The following is a 14,310-nucleotide window of genomic DNA, read 5'->3' as shown; positions in this document are numbered from 1 at the left end:
ATTTCCGTGATTAGATTTTTAATTTAATTCGATTAAAACCCAAATATCAATTCACCAAAAAAAAATAATTGAGAACGTTTTAAGTTATTAATTAAAGTGACATTCAAAATGATGGAATATAGTTTGTCGATTTCATATCAAAAGGAGTTAATTATTTTTATGGAAGGATTTAGGTTTTGAAAACAACAATAAGAACATGTTAAATCAATTGTTTATCATTTTAATTCTAAAGTAGGGGTGTTTCCCCTCCCTACAAGAGCTAATACGACATTCTAAGTTTTTAATTTTTCGAATTTTCCACTTATCACGTTTACTGGAGAGAACATGGAGTGAATTCTTGACCAGATCTTCAATTACAAAACGCTGGTCCCGATAATGGCGATTATAATATTTGGCTTGGTGAAGCAAAGCCTTATCTTGTTTCAAATTTATTTTCTCTCTTAGGTCATTCAATCCGGTCATTCGAGTTGACCACTCATTGACATCAGGAGGAGGCAACTCGACCTCCCCCTCCACAAGGCGACGGAAGGATCGTAGAGGGACTCGATTGGTGCTGTGAAGCGCCTTGTTATACTCGAAACGAAGATCGACTATATAAAAGTCCCAATTTCCATGGTTATTTTGACGGATCGACGAATGATCCTCGGTATTAATGACGTGTTCAACCAACTTAACGGCTGGTAGTTTATCTGATAGAGGACGTGCTAAACGTTTAGTTATCGAGTTTAATTCCACTTGTTCAATAGGAGAGAGTGTCATGAGGCCTGCACATTCCTCAAGGTTAATTGGTTTATTAGGTTTACAAAACACGATACTAAGAATCGGTTCTTTCGCTAACCAAAGTTGTTGAACACTTGTGTCAATTACTATCCCAAACTTTGCTAAGAAATCTATTCCTAACACGCATTGATCTGTTAAATCTGGAATAACTTTAATTGTTAAATCGCGAGTCACTCCCGCGATAGTGACAGGCAAAGTTGCCTCACCAATGATTGTTTCAATCGTACCATTGGCCAACATTACGTGACCCGATTCAAGTTCATTTATTTTATTACCTTTAGATTCAACAATTGATCTACCAATAGAATTCAAGTAAGTTCTAGTCGAGCCAGTGTCAACTAGTGCTTGTACTTCAGTACCACCAATTAACAATTTAATGTATGGTCTCGATTGAGATCCGATTCCACACAATTTATCAAGGTTAATAAAAGACTCAAGGCCCAATATAGGGTCCGAATCTAGAGTTAAGTTATTTTCATTTTTCTCCTGAACACTTACTGTGTCAGTTGAAATTTTACAAGTTACTTCTGAATCGGTTAAACTTGATTCAGATTTATTTACTGGTGGCTCAACCAGAGGCTTACCAAAATTACTATTTTCATCATTTATTTTCATTTCAGATTTATTTGTTAAAGAATTTATTTTATTTTCAATTACTACCTTACTTGAATGGGGCGATGGAAATGCTGATTCTACGTTAAGAGTTAAATTCATGTCCGATTTCTTGTTAGTCAGGGTCCTAGGTAACGAACAAGGAGAAGCATCGACCCTAGCGCTGCTCTCCTCAACTAGTTTCCCTGACAGTAATCTGAATTACAGTCATATTTGGTGAATTCCGGTTTACCGCAAATGTGGCAGAATTTTTTCCAAGCTAATTTACAATTATCCCACGAATGGTCATTAGCTTGACAATTAAAACACGGCGGTTGTTGAACCGCTTCCCGAAATTCTGTACGCTTAATTTTATCTTTATTGTTCATTGACTGTTTAGGCTTAGAATTTTTATTGGGTTGATTCGGTTTACCAGAGTTATTTTGCCTCTTAAAACTAGACTCAGAAGGGAAATTTATGTTTCCCCTCGAGATTTTATTAATTTGTTCAGTCATCGCGCTGACCAGGTTTACTAATTTATCGATTGATGAGTCTGAGTCTTTGGTATTATTCGAAGCTACTGAATTTTCATTACTATTACCCGAAAAGGCAAATTCTGGGAAGAACGAATCTTCCGGTTTTTGAGGCTTTCTCTCAACTGCGAGTGAGCTGTACATACGTTCAACGTCAGATGCAATGAGAGACAACTCTTCTAAATTATTAAATTCGCGACGTTTAATACATTGTTTCAATTTCGGCAACATATTCATGTAAATTCTATCTAACATCTCCGAACTCGTAACGGCACGGTTAAATTTACAATACAATCCTTGCATGCAGGTGAGATAATTCGCGGTGGATTCACCCGGGCCTTGGATTCTATTTGTCACCTGATCTTCGAGTCGCCATTGATAATTCACGTCACCGAACCGAGCGCGACAGGCAGCTTTAAATTGGTCCCAAGAGGACCACTTCAATTTATTTTGCCTATACCATTGAAGCGCGATTCCGTCAAGCAAAAGTACCGCGGCGCGAAGGACTTCTTCACTGGTGACAGAGGAAATTTCCATGACGTCATCGACACGCTCAAGAAATTCCTCAACGCTAACCTTACTATCTCCCGAAAATTTTATACCCCATTTCCGAACTATAGAATCTAGGGGCTTCCTAGATGGGGCCACGATACGTTCACGAGCGAGATTCGAAGCTAAAGAATCTAGCTGGTGATTCTGTAATGGATTTTCATTTGACTGCGCATGATTAAAATTCAATGTCGCGTTATTTGCGCGCTGGTTGCTGATTGGTCTAAAAAAGTTAGAATTATCTTCGTCATTTACATTTATTTCAATATTGTTTACGGGCGAGTCAACATCAACGGTAGACGAGATACCGCTGGGCTTTGGTTTATTTTGAAATTTCGATTCTAGTTCAATTAAACTTGAACTAGATTGAGCCCGCTCTAAAAGCTGGCTAAAACCGGGCCCTTGCCTGGGGCTATCTAGCGCCATTATTGGGCCAGGCTTCGAACTGGCTGGATACTGACAAAAGGTTTCGCCAGGATTGGACCAGTTAACAGTCGAGACTTTAGGAATAGTCCCAACCGATCGATTTGTAGTCAATGGGGTTCGAAAGGCTGACTTGTCATGTGAAAAATTGTTAATCGGTTGTTTAATTACGTCAGTGTGTAAAGGTGTCAAAAACTCTAAACCCGATTGTGTTACGAAGACGTCGCTAGAAGCGCCATCTATTTTCGCGGTCAATTTTTCATAATATTTTGGCAACGAAAAATCAAATTTTGGTTTTTCAATAGTCGATGTCATTACTCCCGGTTTATAAAATTGAAGAAATTCTAAAGGTGGAGCCACTTGAGTGGTTAATCCTAATGGGCCTGGAGTTTCAGAGACTCGTGAATAAGAAACCGAATTTGCTACGGTTGACCCTACTGTTACAAAAGAATGAATCGAACTAGTCGTGGTTATTGTGTGAAAAGGCGAATTCTGGGTACTCAAAACCGTAGTTGAAAAACCTATTGCATTTCCTTCATAAATAGGATTTTTAATTATTTTGTGTACTTGTTCTGATGAATCAGAACCAGTGTTTACAGGGCTTAATTCAAATTGAATTTCATCTGAAGGAAGCCACTCCGCCGATCTATCACCGGAGGAAAAACGCAAAAACCGCGAAGCACGATCTCTCAGCGTTTGAGGGGTTCCGTGTGAATTAACCTTAAACGACTCCAAATAATTTTTTATTTGGTCAACTGACCAATTGTCAAATAAATTTGACCCGATATTATTTGGGGAATTCATTTTTAAATTTACTTCTTAGTTAATTCGCGAAATTAATAAAATTTTTCTTTTTATTGGGATTTATGGATAGGAATTGGTTCGCGACGTTCTGCCAAAGAGCTTAGACCAATTGTATTACAAGTCAATTTAAGAAAATATTGTTTTCAATTAATTCACTGATGTGATGTCACAAGATTTATTTATTTATTTATCTTTTTTTTTTTTTAGTTTATTACAGTGATATTAATTTACGATAAACAAAATAATAAGAAAAAAAAATAATTTTTATCATTTTGAGTTCAAGAAAAATTACAAAAATAAAATTTTTAATCGATACTAAACTCGTTACAAAACTGCAGAGCAGTCGGACCAATTAAGGAAAATTTTCAAGGAATTTTCATTACACAAGAAAATAATCATACGAACAAATATTTCATCATAATAGAAAAACATAATAAACAAATAAATGTCATCTTATCAAATTGTCACCAATAATAATATTAAAAAAAATAATTTTTATTTTTATTTATTTATCCATATTTAAGTTCAATTTTATTTAAATTATCAATTTATTTATTTCAGAAGTTTTATTTATTGAAAGAATAAATTTTCTTTCAACTGTGATTCTCAATTTTGTAATCATTCAGTGAATTTACTAAGAATTGATATTATACACGGGGCCATGTTGTTGGCCTAGTGACGCACTAATTTTTGTTTACTCGATTTGTCCTTGACGGACAATTTTTAATTTTCGAATTTTGACCAAGAAATATTTTTCACAATTATTTATTTTTCTGTTTTTTCGATTTATTTTATTTTGTTTAATTTCAAAATATCAATTCTTAGCTTTAACATTTGAATTTATTTTTCACGATTCGAAATTTTACTTTGTTTCACGAATATCATGGTGATTTCCTCGCGCGCGCTACGTTGGTCGCCATTTATAACGGGTGTCTTACTATTTTTATAATTATTTGAGAAATTACTATGAATTTTATTACTTTAAATGAGGTTATTTTATTTCAATAATTTATTTTTGTTTACTTCAGGATCAACTAATTAAATAAAACACACGTTACTTTGTTGTTTGAATTAATGCCCGAACGCCAGAGATATTTTATGGAAAAATATTCAAACCTAAAATTTATTTAATTTTACGCTAGCTCAATCTTTTCAAGGAGAGCGCGGGGTAAGAGAAATCACCAGTTAGTTTGTTTTAGTTTTTGATTTAATCACAAGAAATTACAGGTCCAGACGGGACCTGTTCAAAAGTTACAAAAATGACATGTCGTGAAACAAAGGAAATTGATACAAATTAATTCTGAGCGATTAATCGTCAGGAGACAACACATCAACACTTTCGAGACTCACCGGAGATACGCCGACGTCCCCTCATTGTCCCACGGCTCATTATCACCAGGAAAGAGTGCACAATTAGATAAAATTTTAATCATTATAAGAACGTGGTCTACTGCGACCTGTCAATACAACGACAAAAACGAGAATCAATTAAATGGCCGACGGGGACGCCGAAGTCGACGCGCATCTCCACTTCGTGGTGAGTCCCACGCGCACTTGTTACATAGATTTTCCGATGGTAATCGATGCGCGCCAGTCAGTAATTAGGTAAATTACCGACTGTCGAGAAGAGTTCATAAAAGTTCGTTTAGTCTCCGCGAGGGGCACTGCGCGACGACGTCCGGTTAGCAAGATGGCTGCAGCCAGTGTTATGACAGCTGATGTCCTCGCCGATGGACTTCCTCTTTCTGTCACTTCGTATGACCGGTATTTATTTCCAGTAATAAATACGAAGTAATCTCTCGGCAGTAATCCAGATGTTTGGTAATTCCGAAACTCGCAATGACATGAAATGATAAATCGAGTATCAACTTCTATTGTTTAAATATCATTGTGTTGACCAGTGATCTGACTGTTCGCTATTTTACAGGTTTGATACAATAATTTAACAAAGTGGATTAATAAGAGAATATTTCTCGGAAGGAGAAAATAATGGTGGATTCTCAATTTGACGTGAATAAGAAAAAGGTTAAAAGTCAATTAATGACAAGAATTATTAATTTGTACGCGGCAAATAAAATGCCGCGTTACAATAGATATAGATGAAAAAAAGAGAGAAAACATAATTCAAAAATAAAGAAACGATGATATAAATTGAGAGAAAGTGAGAGATAACTCTCTCGACGAGCGAGTAGGAGAGTTGGGATGGTTAGGCAATAATAAAAACAGTCAACGATAAGGCACTCCTCACTTTGGTTCCTTTTCCTCATTCTATCTCTTCATCTCTTTGAAGGAAAAGCTCTTCGACTCTCCTTTGTTCTAGAACCCATGAAACAATGAGAATCTCATTGTTTTCCCGTCAGCCTTCGCCAAAGAAGAATAGTTCGTCCGAGTCAACTTTCCGTCTTCACTAGGCCATCTCTCTATTTCTTTTTCTCTTTCTTATTCTCTTTTCTCTGATCTGCACGCTCTCTTGAACGACATTTTTAAATTAATTAATTTTCAGGAGCAAATTTTAGTTTGCATCGTATCTTCTTTTTTTTTGTTATTCTTTCGCACTGTATAAATTAAACCCACACTTTTCAATTATGAACCCATTTCCATTGGAAATGATTTTCATCTACTTTTTCAAAACTAATTTTTTTCTTCCGAATTTACCGAATTTTTAGTTTTGTTGCACTGAAAAAAAAATTTATTTGATTCAAGTAAATATTTAATTTATAATTAATCGGTTATTTTAATCAAATAATATTTATTCGAGTCAATTAAATGGTAAAAAAATTTATTTTATTAAAATAACCGATTAATTATAAATTAAATATTTACTTGAATCAAATAATATTTAATTTATAATTAATCGGTTATTTTAATCAAATAAATTTTTTATCCAGTGTGTAATCGACAATTAAATTAAATCTAGTTTGGACCCCATTCCTCTTGAAAATCTGTAAAGATCCTGAAAAATCCCGAAATACGGAAAAGGAGGATTAAAAAAAAATAGAAAAAAGTTGTCAATTATTAGCAATTTTTAAAGGGAGAAATTTTTTTTTATCGTGATAATTTATAACCGTTATTATCTCGCCCTTAAACTTGATAAATTTACGAGTTTTATTTCATTCTTTACAGCGTCATTCATTTACATTTCTTGGAAAATAAGCAATTCGGAGAATGATTTTAAGAAATCATAAATCATAAGAGATCCCTGAAAATTACATTCTCATCAGACTTTTCATCTTGAAATAGATTTCGACCAAAAACCCATAAAGAATATCTTTTATGCCATATATTTTCTTGAAGAAATATATTTCAATATTAAGAGTCGTAAAATTATTATTCAAACATTGAAATTATTTTTTCCTACAATGAATTCGATTAACGAAAGATGGAACAACATTTATTTATATGTCTAATAAATTTATATTTATTTTTTATATTAATATAATCGTTGTATTCCGGTAATCTGTTCGCAGTTTGAAGTTAGTTGTTGTCTGCTACATTGTTTTTTAACTTTTTTAAAATAATTTTTCTTTTTAAATACCTATTTTCAATTTTAAAATAAATGTAGGATTGAAAATCATCTAGTTTTTGCAAAGAGTTTTATCAAAAAATTTAATAAAAATAATAGAATTCCTTCGAACAATTTTATTATTTAGCAAAAAAAATGTAATTCTCTCGAAGAATTTTATTAACATTTTTGAAAATTCCAATTATAAATTCTTGTTAAAGAATTTCTTTGAAATTTTTTTTAAATAATGGAGTATCTTTAATAATGTTAATTAAAAAATTTTGAAAATAATTGAATTTTATGAACAATTTCTTTCAAGTTTTTAAAATAATCGTGTTTGTTAAAAATTTCACCCAAGGATTCAATTTTTAATTCAATTTAAATGTTTAATATAATTATTAAATTTTATTAAAATTTAAGAAAGTAATTGAATTCTTTTGAAAAATTTTATAACGAATAAAGAAAAAAATTAATTCTTTCGTAAAACTTTTTTTAGAAATAAATGCATTTTTGCAAAGAATTTTACTATTTATAAATATAATTGAATTATTTTAAGAATTTATTAAAATTTTAGAAAATAATTGAATTTTTCCAAAAAAATTTATTAAACATTTTTTTAAAATTGAATTATTTCGTGAAATTATTTTGAATATAATTGAATTTTTCATAAGAATTTTACTATTTTTAAATATACCTAATTGAATTATTGGAAGGATTTTAAAAAAATTTTGTAAATAATTAAATTTTTTCTCGAAAAATATTATTTAAAATTTTTTACAAATTGAATTCTTTCATGAAATGTTATTAAAATTGTATTAAAAATAATTGAATTGTTTCGAAGGATTTATTAAAATTTTAGAAAATATTTGAATTCTTTTGAATTATTTTATAACGAATTAAAAAAAATTGAATGTTTTTGTGAAATTTTTTTGAAAATAATTAAATTTTTGCAAAGAATTTTACTATTTATAAAAATAATTGAATTCTGCCAAATATTGTTATTATTTATGAAAATAATTTAATTCTGGTAAAGAAGCTTCATTAAGGGCATTTGAACCTTGATGACGTCACACATGCTTTGCACAAAGTGTAACGTCATCAAGGTTCAAATGCCCTTAAAGTTTTTGAAATAATAATCAAGAATTAATTATTAGTAAATTAGTTAATAATTGAATTTATAATATATAATATAATATTTATAATATTCATTTTAATAATTGAATTTTGGAATATAAATCAATTTTGCATGAATGAAAATATTTATAAACTCCATAATTGTAGAGAAGAAGTTCCTTTTGCTTAATATGTGAATAATAGTCCCGAGGAAAACTGATTCCATGTTTCACCCCCACAATAGAAATTCTAAAAAATTTTCACATTTGAAAAATTTGCTACAGTCACTCGACTATAACGATCACATTTTTCAATCGCTGTCAAACGCACGACGACGTTGAATTTTCGCAGGAAAAAAACAAAAGGAAAAAGTTTAGTCAACAAATCGATTCTCCTGTTTGAAATGATTCTACGCATCTCGGTTGTTTCCAATATTCGGTAGCAACGAAAAATTTTCATTCGTTGATTCGTTTGCAGGCAAAAAATGGATATGAAGCCAGATTTTTTTCTGCCAATGATTTTTTCACGAGAGCTCTTATCCACTTCTTTTTTTTTTTACTCATATTTTCCCCCAATGCGCGAAAAACTATCGAATTCTTTCGGTTCATTCTATTTTACAACTCGAGTTCAACTATCAATTTTGTTTTCTTTCATATTAGTTTTTTTGCTACAGCATTTTTTTGTATTCATTATTTTTGCGAAACAGAGAATATTAAAGGAATTTTAAACTTTTGCAATTATTACTAAAATTGTTATTATTTTTTTATTATCAGTACCTTATTTTAACAGAACAGCTTTCAATTATTGATACTGGCTATCATCGCTAATTGAATTGTATCTTCCAATACAAATAGGGTAAACAAACTCTATGCAAATATCAATTTCAACCTATATGCAGATAACCGTAAATTGCACGAATCAGAATAGTGCGAGTAACTATATTTATTTGCGAGTAGAAATTTGTAAATTGGACAAAATCCTTAATTAGAGTGGGGAAAACTGGTGTATGTTCTCTAACAACAGTTATCGAATAAAGTCCTCTCACCTCACACCCAACAAAACTGTATTTGACTGGAAAATATGATTTCAAAGAAAAATGATTGCTCTTTTTATGAATCGGTTACGTTCCAATCTCCATAATAAAATTTGTGACCTCAAACTTCAACTATCAAAATCGCATAGTATTTAAATTTTTGCCAAACAAGAAAAAAAAATCAAAAACAGAATTTAAAGAAGTAAATTCTACTCGATGACAATGAGTCTCATTGAGTCGTGTCATTGTTCAGTCATAGAAAATAATTAATTGCACGCTCGCAGATTTAAAAGTTCTATTCAGTGGTGGGAATAGTTGAGAATATAAAAAATTAAAAACCATTTGGTTATCTTTACAGCCACATACGCTGTCATGAGAAGAAAAGAGAATATTCCAAATTTTCCCTTATGCCCTTTCACTATTCACAGGGGCTTATGCTTTTCGTGAATTTACGACGAGATATTATGCAGATGGTACTTGCATTAAATGCACTGACAGTGGTGCATCAAAACCATTCTAAAAAAGAAGCTGTCCACTAATTGCAAGCCGCAGTAAATTACAAATCGCCTGCCAAAAAACAATATTCTTTTTCTTCAAAATTTATTCTCGAGTTTTAAATGGAACATACTTCCAAATTTAATTCTCCCTCCTCGCGAAAAAATTAGATACAAAAAAAAATGTTCTGTTACATTTATTGACGAATTTCTTTAACTGTAAAATCATTCGAAAACAACAAAAACTTCTTTTTTAAAAAAATATTTAATCATTATTATTTTTCCATAGGAATTTAAGATTTTCAAAACATTCAAATTCAAATCTTTTTGAAATTCAACAATTTATGAGAATATTATTATAAAACATTGAGTCTAAATTTTATGATTACGCTTTGAAAAAAATTTCAAAAAAAGAAAAAATGGTTTATTTTTTATTAGAAAAAGGTGAAAAAGGGGACAAATCAGCAAAAAAGGGGGAAAAAGTGATAAAATTGAAATAAGGGGACAAAAGGGGCCAACTGTGATGCATGTTTAATAAATAAGACAGTTAAGCAGTTTAACAAGAAATAAAAACAGTTTAATAAATATTAAACTGATAATAGGAAATTGAATTTAAAGGATTAAAGATAAAGTTTATCTTATTTAATATGAAAATTGTTCAACCTCTTCATGTGAACGTTGTGACAACTTATTTTTCGTTCTTATCAAATAAGACCTTTTTTTTGTTATAAATGTCAATAATTGTCTCGAAAGATGACAGTTTTAGAAACCGTATGTGGTCAATTCTTAGCTAATGGTTTTCTGTCGGATATTTCAACATTTCAAAGATAAACTCGAGGTGGATTTCCGGATATCAATCATTTCAAGAGGGGCTGCACCTCTTATCTTTGGAGTGAAGCAAAGCGAACCATGAAGGATACAGATGCAAGGGGTAAAGGTTGAGGTAAACACGATGAGCTTATCCTTTAAAGAAGGAGCTTATTTTATGGCGTCCATGGCCGGATATAGCTTTCTTTTTTTACGTCCCACGGTACAAAGAGTCAGATCATTGTATCAGAACTGTTATATCATCCCTTCTTTTGGGAGACCGTCTTTTTTTTCTTTCCTTTTTGTTATGTTACTTCAATATCAATCTGCACTCAACTATTCGACAGTCATATAAATCGATTTTTACGATTCATCTATTTTTATTGTAAGGGTAATTTTTACAGTAGTTCAAGTCAATTCTAGTCAGACATCCCTATTTTATAGGTTTTTATTTGTAAATCAGTAGTTTGAGTCAATTTCAGTCAGACAGTCCTTTTTATATTTTTTTTATTTGTAAATCAGTAGTTCAAGTCAATTTCAGTCAGGCAACCCTTTTTAATTTTTTTTTCTTTGTAAATCAGTAGTTCAAGTCAATTTTAGTCAGACAGATTTTTTTTTTTTACTTGCAAATCAGTAGTTAAATTCATTTTTAGTCATACAGACATTCTCTATTCTTATTTTTCTGTTTGGAAATCAGTAGTTCACGTCAATTGTTCGTCAATGAAATATTTTTTAAACAATACCAATTATAGAAGTGAAAATACTTGAAAGAATTATTTGATTCACTAAAATATACTTAACCTCCTAAATTTTTAGTAAAATGGGTTTGAAGAATGTGTGTCTGACATTAATTATTTTAATCTACTCATTTTCAAATTTAATTTTTTTAAAAATACTTTGGCTGACTAAAATTAAGTTTAACTACTTATAATGTAAATTAAAATACAAGTACAAAAATCGTCTAACTATAATTGACATTGACTACTGATTATCTATTGAAAATAATTGAAATAAATTTGTCTGACTATAATCAACTTTAACTACTGATTTTCATGTTAAAAAATAAAAAAAAGAGTTGTCCGACTACAATCTAATTGAACTACTGATTTCCAACTGAAAATAATTGTTAATGAAAATTATTTCACTAGAATTGGCCTTAATTTTGTTGGTTTTTGCCCAAATTAAACTATTTATTAGATATAGAAAGAAAAATTTAAATACAAAACTCGTATGAATAAAATTATCATTACTTACTGATTATTTTCTATTAAAAATAATTGCAAACTATTCGTCTGACTATAATTGACTTGAACTACTAATTACTATAGAAACAATACAGAAAAGAATTGTATGACTTAAATTGATTTAAACTACTGAATTTTAATATGATTTAATGATTTAATGATTTTTAATACAATTTTACTGGAATAATTTGAAAAATGTAATAATTAATTATTGTTAATTAAACATCACAAAAATTTAATTACTTAAAAAAAATTTACACAGAAATTCAATTCTTTTTAAACATTTAAATAAAAATTTTCGTAATAATTTAATTACTTACATAAATAATAAAATTCTTCTCAAGAATTCAATTATTTTTGAAAATTTTAATATAATTCTTAGAAACTACTCAATTATTTTCATAATTATAATAAAATTCATTGCAGGATTTCAATTATTTTTAATACAATTTTACAGGAATTGCTCGAAAAATGTAATTATTCTGAAAAATATAATTTCAATGCCTCGAAAAAATCAATTCTATAAAAAATTTGTTTTTCTTTAAATTCTTTGGAAGAATTCAATTATTTACATAAATAATTCTTCGAATGAATTCAATTATTAAAGATGAATAACAAAATTATTCCCGAAAATTCAATTATTTTGAGGCATTTTAATAAAATTCTTTGCAAAATTCAATTATTTTAATAAATAACAATATTCATCACAAGAATTCAATTATTTTTAAAAATAATAAAATTTTTCACCGAAATTCAATTCTTTTTTAAAATTTTGAATAGAATTTTCCGCAATAATTCAATTATTTTCGACCGAAAGCAGAAGTTTAAGCAGAAAATTTCAATGAATTCTTGCAGAACCACAAATTAACCTAAGGAAGTCAAGGAGAAAAACACGAAACAATTATTAATTATAAATCCCACAAAAAGTGAAGATAGGTAAAACCTTAATTTTGCTAGTACACACCAAAAATAGAATTTTTTTCGGTTCAAGATAAATTTATTTAGTTTCTAGTGCGATAACGTAGTGATTCTTTTATGAACGGGTTATAAGAACTAAAGGGACATATATAACTGGTCATATCTTATCCTTAGATTTCAGGTACTCTTGTCTATAATAAAAATCTTTATAACACTCCATATACTCATACTTGTTACGATACGTAGCTTAACTTCCCTTTGTTAATGAATTCCTCCGAGGCTCTAAACTTTCCCCAAGAATAATTACAGTATACGTCGTCTTTTAACGGTCGTAAATTGTATTATTCATAAAATGTGATACGAAAACTGTGTGTTATTAGAAATCGTTTCATTTTACAATAGATGAAGCCAAAGTATTATAGGGAAAAATATTTTTTAGACTCTCGTTTCGCGTTAAATAAATACTTGCAATTATTTTCTCTCACAATATTCATGCGACATTTTCTTCCTTATTTATAAGACGAATTAATAATTTCAATGTGATTAAATATTAATTTTATTTAACAATTCAGAAAGTAGTTTTTGGAAAATAAAAATTTGATTTCTTACATATCAAATACTAATCTTGAGTTTTACATTTTTCTAAAGAAAGTTGAAAAAATTCGCAAACTTTGCGAAATTTGATTCAAGTTTCGTGTACAATTTTCTTCAAGTTCCAATATTTTTCGTTCTGTGATCCAAGAGCTACGATTTCATTTGAAATGCACACGAGGCAAACAAACTTTTTTGAGGAAGAAAAGGGGAGAATGTATGCTGGGAGTGTATCACTTGGTTCGACAAGAGATTCTGGTCGAAAGGGGTTTATTGTAAGCAAAGAGGACAAGAGTGAAGGGATTTCGAAAGGACCTTGTATCCGTATTATTCCAAAACTGTCGACCTCTCGGCCAAGTTTGGTATTGATCGTTCAACGCCCTGTCCGCAGGACTGTGACTAGGATAGGTCTAGGTGGAGCTCAATCTTTCGCCTCTCCCAACCCCCTTACATTCAGAATACCTCACATTAACTTCATCCTTCGCATTCTTCACCTGTCTGCAAAGCCCCCCCAAGTTCACTTTTTACAATAAATCTTGTAAGAAAAACGATTAATTGAGAATAATGTTAAGGGAATTCGTGTCCACATCATTTTTTATATCAACCGTGTACTTCCAGAATATAAATTATACAGCATTTTAATGCAAAAAACTAGCAACCATTAAACTGACTTCTCACTCACTTTTTAAAATAAAGTTAGCAATTTTTAAAATAATAGAACCTAAAAATTTTTAATTCAATTATTTTATTAAAAATAAAATATGAATTGGAATATATATAGTTTTAATATTATTGTAATTATAATAATCATTTATTCTGACATAGGGAATTCAAGGAAATGTCAGGGATTTTTATTAAAAGTACTGAAAAAAATTAAATTTTTAGAATTCATAGGAAAATTCTGAATTTTTGGGTCTTTTTTGTTTGA

At 30.0% G+C, this 14,310-nt stretch overlaps 1 protein-coding gene across 1 annotated transcript in view; it reads left to right on the top strand.

The window, feature by feature from the left end:
* LOC122506841 (TWiK family of potassium channels protein 18-like) overlaps positions 1-14,310 on the top strand; it is a 140,114-nt gene that overhangs the window by 104,734 nt on the left and 21,070 nt on the right. The window lies entirely within an intron of this gene.

The sequence above is a fragment of the Leptopilina heterotoma genome, unplaced genomic scaffold (assembly GCF_015476425.1).
Source record: "Leptopilina heterotoma isolate Lh14 unplaced genomic scaffold, ASM1547642v1 Lhet_44, whole genome shotgun sequence".
Lineage (NCBI taxonomy): Eukaryota > Metazoa > Arthropoda > Insecta > Hymenoptera > Figitidae > Leptopilina > Leptopilina heterotoma.
Note: the sequence above shows the minus strand (reverse complement) of the source record. Positions and strands in the feature narration are given on the sequence as shown.